The sequence below is a fragment of the Perognathus longimembris genome, chromosome 16, assembly GCF_023159225.1.
Source record: "Perognathus longimembris pacificus isolate PPM17 chromosome 16, ASM2315922v1, whole genome shotgun sequence".
Taxonomy (NCBI): Eukaryota; Metazoa; Chordata; class Mammalia; order Rodentia; family Heteromyidae; genus Perognathus; species Perognathus longimembris.
Window position 1 is genome coordinate 41,099,529 of NC_063176.1, and position 21,410 is coordinate 41,120,938.

Genomic DNA, 21,410 nt, shown 5'->3' on the forward strand with positions numbered 1-21,410 from the left:
AGCACACGATACTGATTTCAAGATCTTGGAAAGACTTCCAACAGGTAAACAAACATAAATATCATATTTTTATTCCAAAAATGGATTAATAAATACTAGCCAAAGAACTGATTTTTCAGTATTATTACATATTTATTTATTTTATTTATTTACATTTGAAAACTTCTAGGAGGAACTGATCTTCAGCATATTGATATTTTATTGAGCAGCTAGTATATGATTTAATAAATTAATTAAATGGACTGTAGTATTTTATTGAAGGAGATTTTTTTCTATATTCAACAATGAGAAAATGAATAATAAAAAGGTTATGAGTTAGAAGTGAAGCAATTTATAGCTGACAGATTTGAGCTCTGACTAGATGGATTCAGAGCCAACTATGCTAAATAAGTTGCTAAAATCTGGTTCATTGTTTAAGAAATTTTGACTAAAGAAGGTAAATTTAGCAATACAAATATATTCCCAAGATATTTCTGGTGCTGGGAATATGGATTCGTGGTAGAGTCCTTGCCTAGCATTCATGAAGCCTTGGGTTCCATTCCTCAGCACCACATAAACAGAAAAAGCCAGAAGTGGTGCTGTGGCTCAAGTGGTAGAGTGCTAGCCTTGAGCAAAAAGAAGCCAGGGACAGTGATCAGGCCAAGGACAGGTAAAAGAAAAAAAGGATATTTCTATAATATTTACACAAGAACAAACTGTACCTTATAAAACAAAAATAACAATTTTGGAAAACTATGATAACTATGAAGGCTTTACTAAAACTATCTGGCTGAAGATAATAAAATTGTGTTTATAATATGTTTATATGTACTTAGTAAGTGATATCTGTGTGATAAAATCTTTGAAGTAAGCTCATTGAATTTCTCTCTAATTTCATATATTAAACAGCATCCTCTCTCCTAGAAATGTAGGTGCTATATGATAGAAACAGTTAAGGTGTTAAATTTATAGATTGTCATCTAATTATTTTTACAATATTTTACAATAATGCCATCAATGTCTATACAATCAGACAATAGTAAACTCTGATTTGAATCCCTTCCTCCCCTTCTTTACTTCTTCTTTCTCTGTTTGTATATATATACATATATGTATATTCATATATATATGTATACATAGAGAGAGAGGAGAAATGAAAATAGGAAGTATTTCGGATTCGTTATGAAAAAAATTTTAAATGGTGGCATTTTAGAGGAAATAAAGCTAATATCACCACAGATGTTTCAGTGGTTTTCCAGCTTCTGTGGTGATTTTGAATTTATTTTTCATCTAGAATAAGTGACTCCTGGATTTCAGGAATTATTACCCAGCCCTGCCCCTTCCAATTGATCTTTCTTTTCAGTCATCTGAATGTGTATCAGCAATCTAGAAGTCCAGTGACAGCCAGCTGAAGTATTATCCTCACAATCTCTTAATATATGTAAAAGCCCCATATATTTCTTAATATGGTGTGGGTTTAAAATCTTGATCAAGTTTAGGATAATCGTAAAAAATAGGAGAGTGCAATGTACCTATTCAATGATTTCCAAGTTCCAAGCTTAAATTGAGATGTTCAAACAAATCACTTCATTGTTATTAGATAATGATAATAATAATTAAAAAATATTTCAGGAAGGTAGAAATAGCCATTTTATTTGGTCTTGTCCTGAGTCTTGAACTCAGAGTGCTAGGACTCTACCACTTGAGCCAAAACTCTACTTCCAGCTTTTTGGTGGTTAATTGGAGTTAAGAGTCTCCAGGACTTTCCTGTCTTGGCTGGCTTTGCATCATGGTCCTCAGATCTCAGACCCTTGTGTAGTTAGGATTGCATGTGTGAGACTCTGGCATCCAGCTCTAGAAATAGCAACTTTTAAGGCAAGATTTAAAGAATCTTGGAACATAAATAGATATACAGAATGATCTCTGGAAAAACTGAAACCTTTCCTATGGGTTTTCAGTAATTTTTACCTTCCTAATCAAGAGTCCCTGAAATACTATTGTCATGTAGAGAAAAGCATAAAGCTGGGTAAGGTTTGTGCATGTTTATATGTGTGAGCACACGTGTATGTGGTTCTGATTGTCCTTATGAATAGCTTTGGACTTTTCATTGTTATTCAGCTTGAAACAAGTAAGATTAAGGTAAATTAATTTAGGATAAGACACAAAAGAATAATCCAAAGGCAAAAAGAATGAAACGTGTATTATCTATGTGAATATTCTCCTGTAATTTCACAAAGGGGAATTTATCACACTTTTAGTATATGTCTTACAATGTTGTGAATACTTGGAGGGGAATTTTTTTTTTTAAACAGAGCTACCCACTGAAGTTGAGAAATGTACCAACAGCTCAACATACTGAAGGGATTAATTAATGTTGTCTGGAAAACATACACTGTGAATGTGAAATGTCATGTCCCTCCTCTCTGCTGTAATGTTGTGCTTTCTTCACCCTTCTCATTTTGTACTACTGTGATAAAGTACATTCATTCTCAGAACTGGAGCTTTTCCCTTTTTGCTGTTTGGAGGCTATTTAATTTTAATTGCTCCCCAAGCATAAGCCAATTCAGGATGGCAAGAGCTGAGCAAGAATCCTTCACAGACCCTTTGAAGTTTGAAGAGCTGCTATTCTCATTGCCGCAGGCCTCCATACCCACATTTGTGTGAAAATGCAAGCCGCTGAACACCTCTGTGATACATGGTGATGTTATTTCTTATAGAGGAAAATAACTTGTGCAGATCTGCTGAACCATTTTGAAGTACACATAGTGTTCAAACTATTAAAACAAATGATCTTTTCCTGGATGCATTTAAAATGTATATTAAAATATCTGCCTATACCACATAACCAGTACTCAAATTAATTAAACTACCTGAAAAAAGCCCACGGAACATTTTATATGGTAAAAAGGATTAAAGATTAAAGGTCATCTCCAATGCTAGGAAAACGTCATTAAGTGTACTTTGTAACTTGCAGAACATAACATGTAAAAGATTCTAATATTAAGCCAGGTACTAGTTGCTCATGCCAGTAATCCCAGCTACTCAGAGGGCTAAGACCTGAGGATCACAGTTAAAAACCTGTCTGGGTTAGGAAATCTATGAGACTCGTATCTCAAATTAACCACCAAAAGAACTGGAAGTGGAACTGTGGTTCTAAATGGTACAGTGCTATGCTTGAACAAAAATCAGGTCTGCAACCATGTTTAGGCCCTCAGTCCAAGACCCAGGAGCAAAACAACAGCAAAAGAAAGGTCCTAGTATCAGCTATGCTTACAATGGAAGGAAATATCTTTAACTACTTAAATTACAAGCCAAGATGTTGGCCTGAATATATACATTTTATTCTTATCTCATGTTTATTAGATGAGAAGTTTAAAATATTTCACCTCAGTTATGTAGGAATTATGATGGTAAAATGTAGTTATTACTTTCAAAACAATTTTACTAGTGCAACAGAGGAAATTTTAGCAACAGATATGTGAAAGAAGAATCTTCTCAGATATTTTCTCCAGTTATTTCATAATGATTTATTTTTTCAGCTCAGAGAGGCACATTTGATATTCAGAAATAAAATATTCTTCTTTTCCTGTTTGGATCCCTCTTACATTTTTCTCTCACCATGTTGCTCATCTAGGAATTCCAGTTGAAGATACACCAAGAAAAAGGAACATATTTATAGGAGTGCAACACAAAGGCTCAATAGCTAGATGTGTATGATCATTTATACTAACATTTTTTAAAACACAATTCAAGAAAGGGAATCAAGAAAATTTTTATTATTGTTGCTGCTGTTTCTATTGTCTTTTCCTTTTGTTTTGTCTGTTAATTTATTTGTTTGGGGGCAGGTAAGGGGGCACAGAAAAGGTGGGACAAAGGGTGAACAATACAGCAGTAGTATTCACTAGACACTATATGAAAATGAACTATACCACTTATGGTTGAATATGGGAAGGAAAAGCTCGGAAAGAGTGAGGGAAGGGGTGACATGGTTTAAAAACAAACAAATGTAATCATTACCTGACTTTTCTAACTGTAACTCCTATGCACATGACCACTTCAGTAACAGTAAAATATGTTTATAGAAAAAGAAATATTATTGAAAAGAGGACAAGATTCCTGGCATTTTATAGCAGCTTCTACATTTCTTCTAGTTTCATTTATTCTAAGACAGACTTTACTTTGTTGGTCAGGCTAGCTTTGAACTGCTGATCTAACTATGACAAGAAACAAAATTCTAGGCATGGAACACATAATACAGGTCAAAAACCTAACTATGTTCTGTCAACCAAATTTCCAATCCCAATCTGTACCAAACAAATTTTTGAACACATAAACTCATTTATTTGAATGTTTGGATCCTAATAGCTCTGGGTTACTCAGTGGATTCATCCTACATAATCTAAATCCTTTATTCGAATCCTAGAAATAATTTGGTCAAACAAGAAGAATTATTAATATTTCTCTCTAAATGTACTGTTTCTATCATTCCACCTTTTCATCCATGTGCCCATTTCCTACAGCTTCAGACAGACAACCCTGAAGTTAGGCTGGACTTGTCTGCTTACTCAGACAACAACTCTTATTATTTTTTCTTCCAGTTCCGGGACTTGAACTCAGGGTCTGAGCACTGTCCCTGGCTTCTTTTTGCTTAAGGCTAGCACTCTACCACCTGAGCCACAGAGACACTTCTGTTTTTTTTCTATATATGTGGTGCTGGGGAATTGAACCCAGGGCTTCATGTATGGGAAGCAAGCACTCTACCACTAGGCCATAATCCAAGCCACAGACAAAAACTCTTCTATTACAGAATGTTTCTAAAGACTGTACTGGTGCTGGTCTTCAGGCTGTTCACTTCTCTCTCCCTTACTGGGAATATAGCACCTTTCTATTGTGAATAAACCACCACCTTCTTATTGGGAAACACCATCTGCATCTACCAGTCCTAGAAGCATGAGCCTGAGACCAACTGGAACCACCCAGACTTGCAGAACAAGCCATGTGCTAACTACCATCACTGAACAAAACACCTTTTGCCCCAACCATATAAAGCCTGCCTGAGCTAGGCCCAGGCTCGACCTCTCTGATCCTGATCATAGGAGCTCCGGGGAGAGTACCCCATTAAACTCTCTTTCAGTCACCTCTACTTCTCTTCATGTGCTCTCTCCCAGCCTAGAACCTTTCAGTAACTACTTATTCCCCTTTTATACAAATTTACATATGCAAAGCATATGGGTTTTTGTTTTTTTTTCCAAGCACTAAGTTGTGTTAAGGACAATATTCTCAAAAAACAAATGTATTTGTTGAAATACCATGTAAACTTTTGTCAACATTCTCAGAATACCTTTTCCTCTGTCCTCTGTGTTCTGGGTTGGGAGAACCACTCAACTTTTCATTTTTAACTCTAGATTTAGAGGCTTGAAATGAAGCATAATTCTTTTTATCTTATTTTTATTTTTTAATTCTATGCTTAGAAGGTAAGCTCAGGGTTACCAGGCACCTTGGTGATGACTCACACTGTCAATCATCTGTTGATTTATGTTATTAGCAGGAGGCAGCAGCTGGACCTCCATCTGCTTCACCTTCCCTTTAATCCTCAGACACAGATCCTGGACCAAGTTCTGATTCTGCTCCTAGATGAGGGTGTTGGCATCTCCTGCAGGCACCCACTCTTCAAAATCAAAGTTGATCATGGCTAACACAGGCTTTCATTGTTAGCTGCTCTTCTCTATGGGGTTGGACAGCTTGTAAAGTGATTAGTGTCCAATCCCAGTGGGTTTTACTGCCGAACTCAAGGCCCAATGACATACTTGAAGACCATTGGTATATTGTATTTCTACATCTAATTGGAACGAACATATCTTGAGATAAGCTGAGTTAGTTTCTGAGATGGCTCCTTCAGTTTCTATATATCTAAGCATTTATCATGTTGCCATATAAAAGCATCTGGAAACACTGTATATCCTATGATGATCATAAGAAGTTGAAAAAAAAATCACCTTCCCACACTTTTCCTGGACTGTCCTCAAACTGTGATTTTCTAGATCTCATCTTTCAGAGTAACTAGGACTCTAAGCATACCCAAAGCATGAAATGTAAGGTTCTTTTTGTAAGGTCCTTCCCCAAGGGTTGGATGCAGATGTCCCCCACCCAATTAAGTCTCCACCCAATTACCTGGGTAACCAACATACCTGGAGGCAGGGGTAACTTTTCCCAGGAGGGCCCCCACTTGGTTAAGTCTCCACCCAGTTACCTGAGTAACTGACATACCTGGAGGTATAATAGAAAATCTGTGCAAAATAGAAAAAATAAAGAAGATAAATGTTAGGTTTATTGAAATAGGTAGCTGATAAAGGAGAATTCCATGCAGTATTCAGGCCAGAGAGAAAGTTTATTCTGCTGACCCTCCCAAGTTCAAGGCCTAGGTAGTGGGCAAGCGAGAAAGTCATTCCTGGGTTATGCCTTATGTAGGGAAGGGATGGGAGGTGTGGCCAGTTGGATTAGTATGTGACCTCAGGGAAAGGGAAAGTAACTACCTCCAGGTATGTCAGTTACTCAGGTAACTGGGTGGAGACTTAACCAAGTGGGGGCCCTCCTGAGAGCAGTTACTCCTGCCTCCAGGTATGTTGGTTACCCAGGTAATTGGGTGGAGACTTAATTGGGTGGGGGACATCTGCATCCAACCCTTGGGGAAGGACCTTACAAAAAGAACCTTACATTTGGTGCTTTGGGTAGGCTTAGAGTCCTAGCTACTCTGAAAGATGAGATCTAGAAAATCACAGTTTGAGGACAGTCCAGGAAAAAAAATAAATGGATGACATCATCTCAATTGATTTAAAGCTGGGTGAGATTGTGCATGCCTATCATCCCTTCTATGAGGAAAGCATGAATAGGAGTATTGTCTACCCCCAAAAAGATTGTATCTAAAAATAAAAGTCAGCAAAAACCAAAAGGCTGATATGTGTAATTCAAGTGAAATAATACCTACCTAGTCATGACACAACTTCAAACTTTAATATCTTGGAATAAGATTTTTGAGACATGTTTCTTGTTTTCAGTCTTGAAAAATAAATACCTAAGAAGGACATCTATTAAACTAAAATAATAATTGTAAGGTTATAGGGAAGGAGAGAGCAGGCAGAGAGAAGTACAGGTGATTGAAAGAGAGTTTATTGTGGTAAGCCCTTGGGTGGACCCTCTGGTTGGGATCAGAGAGGTTGGGCCTGGATCTGGCTATGGCAGGGTTCATATAGCCAGTACAAAAAGTGCAACATTTGGTCAGTCAGGACTTGTGGTCAGTGGTGGTAGTTAGCACATAGCTTGTTCTGCTAGTCTGGGTGGTTCCAGTTAGTCTCAGGCTAGTGCTTCTAGGAATAGCTGATGCAGATGGTGTTTCCCAATAAGAAGGTGGTTTATTCTCAGCATCTATGAGCCCTCCAGTGGCCTGACAATAATTACTACTGTGCCCCAATATGTGTGAATTATTATACTTATTACATCATTTTCAAGTTAAAAATAGAAGCTATCTTAGCACTTGTGTGTGTGCTTAACTCGTAACAATGCCTTATAGACAGGTGCAAATAGTAATCCTCTTTTGCAATGCAGAACTCATTGTTCCATTTGAGTTTTTGGTACATATAAGAAGTTATATGACTCCTACAATAATCGTCAATGATGGAGGTATTGTTAACTACTGGATGGGGGCTCTGCGAATAAAGTTGATGTAATAGGTAGAAAAATAGAAGCTATCGATCATTCTGATAAAGCATATAAACTAGACTAAAACAGTGTGATGAAATAGTTACAAATATTTAAAACATATGTATGCTATAAAATATCAAGTACATGGTTTGCTAATTTAACACTTAGTTGTACTGGTAGATTTTATAATTAAAAACTGCACATATATAAATATATTTCACTGTATTTTATGTGTGTATGTCCGTGTTCATTTCTGAATTGAAGTTTTTTTAATTTTTTTTCCCTTTATTGTCAAAGTGAAGTACAGAGAGGTTGTAAAGTTAACAAGTTGAATTGAAGTTCTTAAGTGCATAAAATCTTGAAAGGAATTTTTTTTTCAAATTTTTATTATCAAACTGATGTACAGAGAGGTTACAGTTTCATACGTTAGGCATTGGATACATTTCTTGTACTGTTTGTTACCTTGTCCCTCATACCCCCCTCCCTCCTCCCCCTTTCCCTTTCCCCCCATGAGGTGTTCAGTTCACTTACACCAAACAGTTTTGCAAGTATTGCTTTTGTAATTGTTTGTCTTTTTTTACCCTGTGTCTCTCAATTTTGGTATTCCCTTTTAATTTCCTAGTTCTAATACCAGTATACACGGTTTCCAATATACTCAGATAAGATTACAGAGATTGTGTATATACAATCACAGGAAGGTGATACAAGAACATCATCAATAATAGAAGCTACAGATATAAATGGGACGTTGAGGAAAGGAATTTTTTTGCATTTTAATTGTCATAGTAATATACAGAGGGGTTACAATTACATAAATAAGGCAGTGAGTACATTTCTTATCATACTTTTTACATGCTTCTTCCTTTTTCTCCCATCTTCCCACTCCAGGTTCCCTCCCCAACCTCCCCTGAGATGTACAGTTGGTCTACAGCATTTCTCTTTTTTTGCTGTTACATTGGTTCACCTTTTACCCCTTTTCTCTCCATTTTGGTGTTCTTCTTCCCTTGTTCCAATAAACATATATACAATACCCAGCATACCAAAGTCAGTCACAGTGACATCAGGGGTAAAAGCACGGGCAAGAAAGACAACAGAAAAAGGAATACTTTCATTGGAAATAACAACATCAAAGATAAGCCACTTATTTCCAAATCTTGTAGTTCATTTCACTTAGGAACTAACAACAACAGATTGGCAGGGAGGTGGCCAAAAGGGAACAAGTGTGAACTTGTTCAACCATTCTGGAAAGCAGTTCAGAAGTCCCTCAAAAGGCTAAACATAGAGTTCCCCTATGACCCTGCGTTGGGGCATTTACCCAAAAGGTTACAAGCAAGAGCACACTAAAGGAACCAGCACAATTATGTTTATCACAGCACAATTTACCATTGTTAAAATATGGAACCAACCCAGATGAATGGATCAAGAAAATGTGGTGTATATACACAATGGAATTCTTTTTTAAAAAATTTATTTATTAATTAAACACAATTTTTTTGACAAGGTGTTGTGCAAAAAGGGTACAGTTACATAGTAGGGCGTGCATACATTTCTTGTCATATCTTACACCCTGTTTTTCTTTCCCTTCCCTAGGTCAGGTAGACATATATAAAATACCCAATGTACCAAGAACATACACAGCAGCTACGTGGCCTACGCCAAAGAAAATTCGCCTAGGGCTTTAAATGTAATGTCGACATTAGACAGTATGTCGACAGTAGTCTTATATGAATGTACATACATAGCTTTTGAGCTATTGTATTCCACTGAGAGGTCAATTTTTGACCTTTATATGTTGAGTAGTTGTTTGGTTTCAGTTACATAATGTTGGGTGGCTGACCCAATCCTTATACAATGGAATTCTAAGCATCTATTAAAAGGAATGATTTAGCCCTATTCATGAGGAAATGGAAAGACTTGGAAATAAGTGAAGTGAGCCAGACCTAAATAACATAAATTCCATGATTTCACTCACTGGAAACAATTAATATTTGTCTAGGATAGTCCTACGAGAGGAGCACAATAGCTCAACAGAAATATATGTGTCGTCACACAAGATGATACTAAAACAATATTTTATGCTATTAAGAGAAACTATAGGTTGAAATATAAAGTTTATCTTCTTATTTAAGTTGCTATTTACTTTCCCAAATTCTTTGGCCAAGTAATGCTTTCAAAATAATAAAAGAGTAACTATATTTCAAAGTAAATACACATCCAGAGATTATTAAGTATGGTGATTGACTATCTAGAAAGCTTCATAATTTAAGTTTAGCATTATTATTCTTAACAGTATGTTTCTTCTCAGTATATTAGCAAAACAAACAGTGTACCAGGACTATTTTTAATGTACATTTTCAAACTCTGTATCTGCTTAGTCAGCTATAACTTATAGTAACTTTGGCAATAATTGACAATCATGTACCTTATGCAGTATCTATCATGGATTTTTTTTCTAGACTATGTGCTTCAAACTCTGAATGCTTGAACTTCATAATGTCCTTTTCCCCTTCTATACTGCCTTCACACTGTGCCCTGAACACAAAATATCAAATGTTAGGTCCGCCATTTCTGCTCAGTCTACTGATTTGTTCATTAAAATAAAATCTGCTATAAGTCCTTTACTTATCACTTCTCTATTTGTTTGGAAATATCAATATCTATATCTATATCTATCTATCTATCTATCTATCTATCTATCTATCTATCTATCTATCTATCTATGTATCTATGTATCTATCTATCTATCTATCTATCTTGCCAGCCTTGAGCTTGAATTCAGAGCACTGTCCCTGGCTTCTTTTCGCTCAAGGCTAACACTCTACAACTTGAGCCACAGCACCACTTCTGGCTTTTTCTACATATGTGGTGCTGAGGAATCAAATCCAGGGCTTCATGTATATGAGGAAAACACTCTTCCAATAGACCATATTCCAGCCCCTCTAAAAATCTTTCATTGTGATCTTCCTAATTCTTCTACTGTCAAAATGTCTTTCATCAATATCAGTCCTTAACCACTGATATTGGATGGAAACTATTTATCTATTCTACAATATGAATATATCATCTAACTTCTACTTAGGGCTTTCTAGCATTCTTTTTTTTCCAATTCCATTGAAATAGCTTTTGTTTAGAATCAAATTGATCTGAGTTGAGAGAGTTTATTCCTATTTTCTCAACAAAATAGCTGAGTACAACTTGAAACTGTCTCCCCTCAAACTAATAAAAATCTGTAGACTCACAAACACACACACACACACACACGTATGTATAATTTCAAACAAGTATCACCTTTCCTAAAGTAAGAACAAATTCACCGCCAATATTTTTGTTTCTATAAATTCCTATCTACACAAATAAGTTTCTTAGTATCCATATCACCTTCTCTAGAAGTAATCTGTCTGTTAAAGAACTCATCCACTTTTCTCACTTTTTTCCAAGTCAGAAATGCAGTATGCATTAGTTAGACAGCTCTTGCTCAGGACATTTAGGACATTTTTGTCCAACTTCAAGAAAAGACAGAGTTTTCTCAATGTCAAGGAAGGATCACATTTCTGGATCACTCTACATTCTAAATCGTTGTTTGTGCTTTCACACCCATTTTTTTTTTCTTTTACAACATTTATAAGCCATTTCCAGCTGAGTAGTTTTCACATCCATCTTTATCTGTTACCAATCAGTCCATGCTTCTCTTGCTCACTTCAGGAAAGGAATCACATGGGGTAAACAAAACAGAGTATGTGCTTTCTTAGACTTATTCTGGAGCACAAGATAGGCAGCATGTGGGTTTCAGCCCACTTTCCCTGGCTACGTTTTGTTTTTTTGGTTTCTCTGTGTACAAGCACACCAACACTCCAGAATCTATTTCTGAAGACTTAGTGCACAAACTTCTGAAATTTTAGTGCTTCAATCTAGCCAGTGCTGCGATCTCTTCCTGTAACTTCCATCCATTTGTTCTTTAGTCAGAAAGAGAGGTCACCAGGATTTATGAATGTAAAGACTGTGGAGAAGTCCCTTCAAAGATTAAATGAAGCAGGTGGCAAAAGGGTGGCATGGGGATAAGCAAGCTTCTTAAAGATGGAAATCTTGTCTTGGAAAATGACCTTTCTTGTTATACAATAACTGTAAAAGTTTGATGAATTCAAGTTCCTTCTACGTTTTAAGTCTAATGTGAATTTGTTTCCAAATATAAAAGTGTTTATTCAACTCTTTAATATCACTTCAAAGGGTTCATTTCATTATATGATACAGACACCAAAGTAGAAGACAAACATCTTTTAAAGAATTCTCAACTATAGAGATGAGATTGGAAAGAATTGTTTGAGAAATGCAGATAAATTTAAAAAACAATGACAAAAACAACAAAGAAGAAAACATTATCAAAGGTACTTTTGAGTCTTGTTGAGAAGTCAGATACATTGTGCTGTATTTGTACTGAAATCCTTTACCCTCCTTAAGTGTCTTTTGTAATATTTCCTTCTGTAGTATAAAGATTATGGATATGATTCTTCCTTACCCTCCAAGAACTTCATAAAGACAATTTTTTAAAAACAGGACACAATTCACTAAGCATGCTTTGCCTACCACTTAAGGAACTCATTACAGAAGAAGTAGATTTCTCATAATCATTCCTAATTATATGCACTTTTCTCCCCCTGCCACAAAAAAAATGTATGCTTACAGGAGATAAATCTCCTGCAAAATGACTGTCAATTGCACAAGATGAAGAGCTTGGATAATATTATATCTTTAATCTTATATACATATTAATCATGTATGGACAATATGTAGGATGCACACATATGTGTCTGTTTGTGTGTGTGTGTGTGTGTGTGTGTGTGTGTGTGTGTGTGTACCCCATAAATACCTGGCATTTAAACCTTTGGCATCATAAGTGGAATTTTAGTACATATAATCAAATGGTAAATCTTTAGTTTGTATTTGTTTTGAACTACTTGCATATATGTGCCTATATATAATATACATAAATTCTCTACCTAGTATTTTTGTGTGTACTAAGTATCTTTATTTCTTTTTACTAGAGGGATATATTATGTTATGGTGTCTAATTGTTTGGCCACCTGCTGCAACAGTGGTTCACATTATAAAGATATTTGGTCATTAGTCCACACAGTTATTTCACACATGAGAATTATCATTTTTAATTTGGCACCAGTGAACTAACGCCCAGCATGTGTTCAAAACTACCACCTCCAAAGAGCAATAAAAAGAGTTGACTAAGTTGATTAAGACAATAAAACTATCAGAACTGCTTCAGGGCTAACAAAAATGCTTACATCAACTCATACTGCTTATAATTGCTACTATATTTTTCTATTTCTCTTAATGACAATAATACTAGATACTAATTCAGGATGTAAATTAAAATGTACATAAAATGATAATGTTGAACATAAATTTAAGAAATCACCAATTGAAGTTTTAATTATCAAAATATTTCAATGTAAAATGTGCCAGTATAACATTCTGAGCTAAATATATTCAACTTGCAGGCATTTGGTTTTCATAGAAGAGCATCACAAACATTAAAGAGAAAATGTAAATGAAATGTAATTGGGAAATCTTTATATAAACAGAAATGTTTGTCCCTTTTCTTCAACTCAGATATCTAACGCTGTACTCTTTCCTATTACTCTGAATAGAAAAGGACATGCATATATTTTGATTAGCTTGAGAATGCAAACTATATGTAGAGATTAATCTTCTTGTAAATGGAATATCTCATGATGATAGTGCATAAAAGTTAAAATCGTTGAATTTGGCTTTTATTTGTTATATTATTAACTTCCCCTTTTTCCTTATTAACTATACCTTTTATAAATAAAATTTTAATGTAGTTAGTAGTTTAGACATATAGTAAATTACTATACAGTTTGATTAAATATTTTTTATCCATATCCAACTGAAATAAAAGAAAAAAATATAATGTTTTCTCTTTGTGTATGTTTTCTTAGTCCCACTGAAGTTTGAACTCAGGGCCTCATGATTTCTAAGCCAACAAGATACTGCTGAGCTATGCCTGCAGCTCTATTTTACTAGACTTTTGTTTTTAAGATTGCATTTTGCTTTCTGTCCAAGATGCACCTGACATACATTTTGCCTACTTTAAGCTTCCATTTTTCACTAGGATCACAGCTAGTCATCACCAGCTTGAGCTTTCCTTGTAGAGATGGAATCTTTTTAGTTTTTTTCTGTCTAAACTGGCCTAGTACCTTGAATCTCCCAATGTCAGCCTTTCATTCAGCTTTGTATGGTAGATACCAACCACTCTATCCAGCTATAAGTTGAGAAGTAGGGACAGAAATTGTGTGACCTGCCTAACTTCGAAACAAAATTCTTCCATTCTCAGCTTCTCTCCAATTTTCTTTTTTTTATTTCAGGCAAAGACAAATATTTTTTGTAATCAATATAATACCAAAGATATTGTAATTAAGGGAAGCAATTAGTATACATATTATAGGAATCCCAAATCCCCCAAACTTAAAGCATTATAACTGTGTAATAGAAAAGTGAGAGCTTGTAAATTATCAAATTCTACTAATGTGTTTTGCCTTACTTGGTCTTTACTCTGCATTATGGTTCTCAGCAGCAAGCATAATTTAGAATCCTTGGGGACAGTTTTTTGTTTTGTATTTTTTTTTAAGTTTTTACTGTCCTTAAGTTGTTATACAAAGGAGTTGCCATTTAACATAATAGTTCATGAATACAATATATCTAGATCAATATCATCAGTTTCAACATTTTTACCCACTCATTCTCTACCAATTTATTCCTTCAATATTCTTAACTTTGAAATATTGACTGCATTCTCTTCTTGTCTTCTGTTCATTTGTCTACCCTTCTCCTCTTGACATACCGGAACCCGCCGGCAGTGATCAGGATACTGAGTGAGGGGGTGAGGATAAAGAAAAATACTCAAGACAAAAGATGGGGTCGGGAGGTCTACAGTTCAAGAATGCAGCCCTGTTTATTGTCAGCTTATATACTGCTCTTGCAAAAGGAAGCCTGCTTGGGGTTACATTTATACAAATAAACAAGAAGTCTTATCAGGAAGATATGAAGTCAAAACAGGAGGTAACACAAACAGGAATAAAGTTGAACTACTAACATAAACTAGATTCTTGCAAATACAGCCAAACATCTCCAGGTACGTGCTATTTTTCACTCGAGCTATTTTCTTCTAATCTCCTTGAGACGACAGCGCAGCCAAAAGATCAAGCCGACTGCTCCCTATATCTCCCCTGTTTTTTGAACCTGCCTGTCTTAGGTTCTGTAGATCGCCACTTCTGCCTTACCCGTCATGGGGATTTTCCTCAGAGCATGCTGAAGGCCCTGTCTTAGATTGGTCAGAATGGCATCACCTCTTACCCATCTCTGGCTATAGTTCCTCTTAGGGGAAATTTATTTATTTGAAGCTTAATCTTATGTAATTGGCTGGCCAAGATCAAGATAGAATTTTGAAGCATACGTACAGCAAAATGAAGGCATAAAACCAACAACAGTAACACAATTCCTGGACCAAGCAAGGTCATAAGTAATTCCTTTAACATTAGTAAAAGAAGGTACATAATGTCAAAATTGTTCAAATAATTTCTTTGTAGTTTTAGCCACCTCTGAATCTAAAGGAGGTGCCTGCTCTAGTCCTGCAACTGTCGATGTAGCTGGAATAGATCCAAGGATAAGTTGTTATGATTCCAGATGACGTTGAGGTATGCTACAACTTTAGTCAGAAGTTTTAATTTTAAAACATACTCATACCATTACATAGTTAAACTTTTAGGGGATTGTCTTCCTCACTTTTAACATGGCAAAACCTTTTAATCTAAAGGAAACATTTTTGTTCCCCCAATTCTCTTTCTAAAATCTTTCCTTATACTATTTTATAAGCTGTGTCTTATAAAACTTAACACATTCCTACTCACACCAACATCTACTTCCTCACAACGTCAGCGACTTACTGGAGCATTCTGTGACAATTGAAGACAATCCTTACTTTTACAATGGTTCTTGCAGGCTGGCACCCCACTGGTTTAGGCAGTAACCCTCGGATTCATTTTTGGGGGGACTTGATCTTTAAAGGGGAACTGATGGGTGAAGATCATCCATCTTCTGTAACTTCTTCAGGCTGACTCAGGGGCATTGGCCTTTCCTAGCCAGGAACCTATAGAACCTTAGCTTACTTTACCAAGGGGTTGACAGGATCAGATGTCCATTGGGAGCTTTACTCCAAACTGGAAATTACATTTAACATTTAACTTTTAACAACTATACAGACTTTTTTCTTGGGCTATGGCAGTGTATCCTTTTAACATCTTAGTTTGCAAAAGCATTTTTCTGACTGGCTGGGGAAACTGATCTCTGATGACCTAACAGTGCCTAAATTACCTTTGTAGGCCTTGGATCTCAAAGAAGACAATTTCAGATCCATAAGCCCCGCCCCCTCGTTTCTTTTTTGCATTGTCCCATAATTTTTTACTCCCTACTGTGCTCTCTCCTGCTCTCTATCCTATAAATTGGATGCGTCTACTTACTGCAGTGAGGTCCTCTACTGTAGTCCCAGGTTTTCAGGTCCCTGTTCGGGTGCCACTTGCAGAACTTAGCAAAATTGCAAAATAGCATAGAAATCAAGTTACATCATACAGAAACTTTTTAACCCTCTTTTAAAACCTTTTTTTAATTCTTAGTACCTCCCAAGGGGCAGTTTTTAGAAATACCAATCAACTCATTTATTTTTACCATCAGGTTTCCCATGTCCACCTGCAAGGAAAAGACAAAGATAGGCCTCCATTGGCCTGTCCTACAGAATGGGCATATACCCAGCAACTCCTTAGGGCTTGATGAACTGCCTTTGTGCCAGTTTACCTTTTTTCCACAATGCATGGACTCCCCCCAGGCTCTGTTCCACCATGTATGGACCTTCTAAACTGCACCTTTGCCAGTCCTGTGCCTTGGACTCAGGGCCTGAGTACTGTCCCTGGCTTCTTTTTTCTCAAGGAAGCACTCTGCCACTTGAGCCACAGCACCACTTCTGGCAGTTTTCTATGTATGTGGTGCTGGGGAATCGAACCCAGGGCTTCATGTATACAAGGCAAGCACTCTTTCCACCAGGCCATATTCCCAACCCCAAGCAGGCTTCCTTTTGCAAGAGCGGTATATAAGCTGAGACCCGACAATAAGACTTCTTGTTTATTTGTATAAATGTAACCCCAAGCAGGCTTCCTTTTGCAAGAGCAGTATGTAAGCTGACAATAAACAGGGCTGCAGTCTTGAACTGTAGACCTCCTGACCCCATCTTTTGTCTTGAGTATTTTTCTTTATCCTCACCCCCTCATTCAGGACTCCTGATCGCTGCTGGGCATGGTGGCTCACGCCTGTAATCCCAGTTACATCGAAGGCTGAGCCAGGAGGATCGCTTGAGTCCAGGAATTCTGGGCTGCAGTGCACTCTGCTGATCACCTCCCTGAAGCGGAGGAACACCAGGTTGCCTAAGGAGACCATGGGAACAATTCCTTTATTAATTGTGGGGCACACATGGAAGTCAACTAGCTGGCCCCGCCTGTTTCTCAGTCTTGGGGCCACGTGTGGCTAAAATGGCGGCGCCTAACAACAACGTGCAGCTGCTACAAGTGTCTTTGGGTATAACCCGGAGGCGGTTCTGTGGACTGTGACCCCACCAGCTCTTCCGCCCCTGATGGACAGCTCATCCCTCCCCTTCCTGCCAATCTTAGACCTGATTGGCTCCTGTGCCTTATATTAGTGGCATGTACTTCCCCAATAAACGATATCTTGAGCTGACTTGGCTCACAGGCCGTCTGATTGTGCTCTGGTGAGGGAGGGCTGGGTGCGGGCAGCCTGCTGACCCTTTTCCTTTCTCAGCTCGTCCTGTCCGGCGTGACTTCCCTGTCTCTCCCACAGGTCAGGGGAGCGCGCGGGGGTGGGGGTGGGCTAAAAATCCCAATAATTAATCTCTGTTTTAACACTTATACTTTGGTTTTTAATTGTATTTGAGAAATCTGAAACCTAGAGGCACCATTTGCCTCCCACTTTATCACCACTTCTGGCCGTTTTCTTTGTATGTGGTTCGGGGAAACACCAGGTTGCCTACGGAGGGGGGAACTGGCCCAGGTTGGAAATGGAGCAGGTCAAAACTCCTGTGCTGATCAGTAGTAGGATCGCGCCTGGGAACAGCCAAAAGGTCAAGCCAACCGTTCCCTACATTGACACCATTTTTTTCACATAGCAGCTTTCTCTAGTTTTGTTTTTTGGAACTTTGCTTTGGCCTTTCTAAGGAATTAAACTATATGAGTACTCCCTTTTATTTACCATAGTTACATCAATACATTTTTGTACAGTTGCACTCCACCCAATGTAGTAATACTATTCTCATAGACCAATCAAATCAGACAATGGTGAGAGATACAGATAGCAATAGATCTACAAATTTTTCAAGTGCTATTTCAAGAGAAGTCAATAATCTGGAGTCTTTTTTCTGTATGTTTGTTTTTGCATTTTCAATAGTCTATAATATAAACATATATATGTTTATTCATATATGTAAAATAATGTAAAATTAGGAATATAGATATGGCTTTTGAATCATTTCCTATTTTGTTTTCCAAATACTCAACATTTCTTTTGATGTTTCTCTTTCATGTTTTGTTGTTCTGCTTTACTTCATATACCTAATGCCTTTTGGGTTTTGTATGAGTAGAACAGTGGGCTGGGAATATGGCCTAGTGGCAAGAGTGCTTGCCTCGTGTACATGAAGCCCTGAGTTTGAGTCCCCAGCACCACATATATAGAAAATGGCCAGAAGTGGCGCTGTGGCTCAAGTGGCAGAGTGGTAGCCTTGAGCAAAAAGAAGCCAGGGACAGTGCTCAGGCCCTGAGTCCAAGGCCCAGGACTGGCCAAAAAAAAAAAAGAGTAGAACAGACACTCCAAATGGTTACGGAAATTAAATGATTAAGCATTGATGAAACCTGAGGTTCCCACATTCACTCTAAAAGATTTCAAGATTTCCTTAAGTTTTAAGATTTCTTTGAAGTACCTGAAGCTGTGAGTAATAGGCCCATCAAACTCATAGTGATTTCTACTTAAACAGAGAGAGGTTGTATCAGTGATTTTTTTAAATTTAATTTTATTGTCAAGGTGTTGTACAGGGGGCTTACATACGTAAGGTAGTGAGTACATTTCTTGTCAAACTTGTTACCACTTCCTTCATTTTTCTCCCACTTTCCCTCTCCCTCAACTCTCCCTTCCAAGTTTTGAAGTTCCAACAACATATGCCTTGTGAGTATTTCCATTACACTGGTTTACATTTGTCTTTTGTCTTATTGTTTTGATGTTCCCTTTCCCATCCCTAATTCAGATAAATGTATGTACCCAAGGTACCAAAATCAAATACAGTGACAACAGAGGATAACCCATAGAGAAAAAAGACAGAAAACAAATAACTTCACATAGTGCCTTGAAAAAAACAATAATAAAGAAAAGCCTCCTGTTTCCATATCTTGGAGTTCATTTTGTTTAGCATCATCTTATATGGTCATATGTAAACAACTATTGAGCTATTGTGATCCTCTGCTAGGACTATCCTAGACATTTACTAATTATTACAAAAACCATCAGGAAATTTTTTATTTTCTTAAGTTATTTGAAGTACATGCTAAAAGTTTCTTCTGGGTTACTAAAAATGAATACAGCAGAGCTTAAGGGAATTCAAGAATCACACCATGCATAACTTAGTTTTTTGCTGAAATTTCTAATGAAAATGTAAATATATAAGCATGTGAAACATTCTTTGTATAGCTGAGATTTGGGATATATACCTATAATTCCAGCAATTGGGGTTACACAAATCACTGAAATACTCCAGCATCAGAATTATTTACTTGAAGCTAGACTGGTACACAGAACGGGAATATAAAAAAAACTACATTATTTTGAGACTTGTCTTTTAAAATTATATCTATTTTATACTTTATACTGTAGTTTAGAAGCAGGTGCACCATGTTTGTAGTATCTTTGGTGTGGATTTGCTTTATTATTTTTAATTAAGCATCATGCTATACTTCTGAAATTGAGACTTGCTTTAAACAGTTATTTAGATTTACTCTGAAGGTTCCGTTTGTACAAACAAAATAGTCCACGTTTGTGTTGAGATGCTGCTAAATTGGGGAGAAAGACTATTTTCTTTCAGAGGTAGTAATTGGGAAAACAGTAGCAGGCCTAAGTAGAATATAAAGCATAATTTTAATGAGTAAGGAAATAAACTCATCCATTCAAAGGTACAAAGTATGTGCTATGTTTTTCTTTCTTTCTTTTTAAAAAATTCTGTAACCTAATGAGATAAGTAAATACAGTTACTGCCTTAAGATTTGTATAACTAGAACCAGACATAGTAAGTTTCTGGACTTATATTTATGGTATTCATTGCTACTTCAAGTGTATTTATTTGAAAATTTTAAGTATTGTTGCCTATATGCATTTTTAAATTAGAGAGATTGATACAGTGGATTTTTCCTTAATCCCTGTCCAATCATTTGAAAGTTCTGCACATATTGTTAACAGTGAGAATACATTAATAAGCCTAGCCTTTATATTTATTAAGATTCACAAATTTCATTTATTTTTAGAGAACATATACTTATTTTAGCAAGATTTAAAGACTCACATAAAAGCCTTTATAACTTTGTTAGAATTGGCATCTTCTAATTATCTTAGGAAGAAAAAAACAGTATTTTTAAAATTAAGTTGTAAATTTACTCATTCCATCAAAAATATCCATTGAGAAAAACTGCATCAAACACAATCTTAAATATGAAACATATGAATCTCAAGTGTAATAGGTTGAGAATCACATGATTAGAGGCATATATCTTCAAAAGGCATCCATCTTTTTCAGAGTCTACTGCTAACATTAATTCAAAAATTAATCAACTTATTTATTAACAATGCCTGAGAATATATGTCCTTCCAAATTCACCAGGTAAGTTATGGTATAAAAGAAAAATTCAACATAGATAATATATATAATGTAGCTACAAGGGCAGCAGAAATCCACACAATCTTGATTTTAAACTAATCGGGACAGAAAAGTTCAAGGACTCCATCACTAAAACGAATTTTCAAAAAAAAAAAAATGCAGGCTCTAGGTATGGCTACAGTGGCACTGACTGAGCTAATTTGAGTAGCTGTGTTCAAATGCCATTTCCAGGGCTGGGGATATGGCCTAGTGGCAAGAGTGCTTGCCTCATATACATGAGGCCCTGGGTTCGATTCCCCAGCACCACGTATACAGAAAATGGCCAGAAGTGGCGCTGTGGCTCAAGTGGCAGAGTGCTAGCCTTGAGCAAGAAGAAGCCAGGGACAGTGCTCAGGCCCTGAGTCTAAGCCCCAGGACTGGCCAAAAAAAAAAAACAAAAAAAAACAAAAAAACAAAAAAAACAAATGCCATTTCCACCACAAAGAACAACAAGCAAAAAGAGTACATATTTTGTTTTGATTCTGTTTGTAAAATGCTATAAATGAAGATCTGAATACCCTGTATTGTATAAAAAAGTTTACCTTTAACACTTGGATGGATGAATGGATGGAAGAAATAAGTGTCAGCTGCTTGACTGAGTTTAAAGTTTCATTTAAATATTTGTATCTCAGGCTCCACAAATAAAGTGACATCTGCAGTATCTGGCCAAACTTTCTCCTTTGTTGATGGT

The 21,410-nt window shown here is 36.5% G+C and overlaps 1 pseudogene; it reads left to right on the forward strand.

Moving 5' to 3' along the window:
* Window positions 1-7,505: 7,505 nt before the first annotated feature.
* Window positions 7,506-7,628, forward strand: LOC125365090 (annotated as a pseudogene).
* Window positions 7,629-21,410: the final 13,782 nt, after the last annotated feature.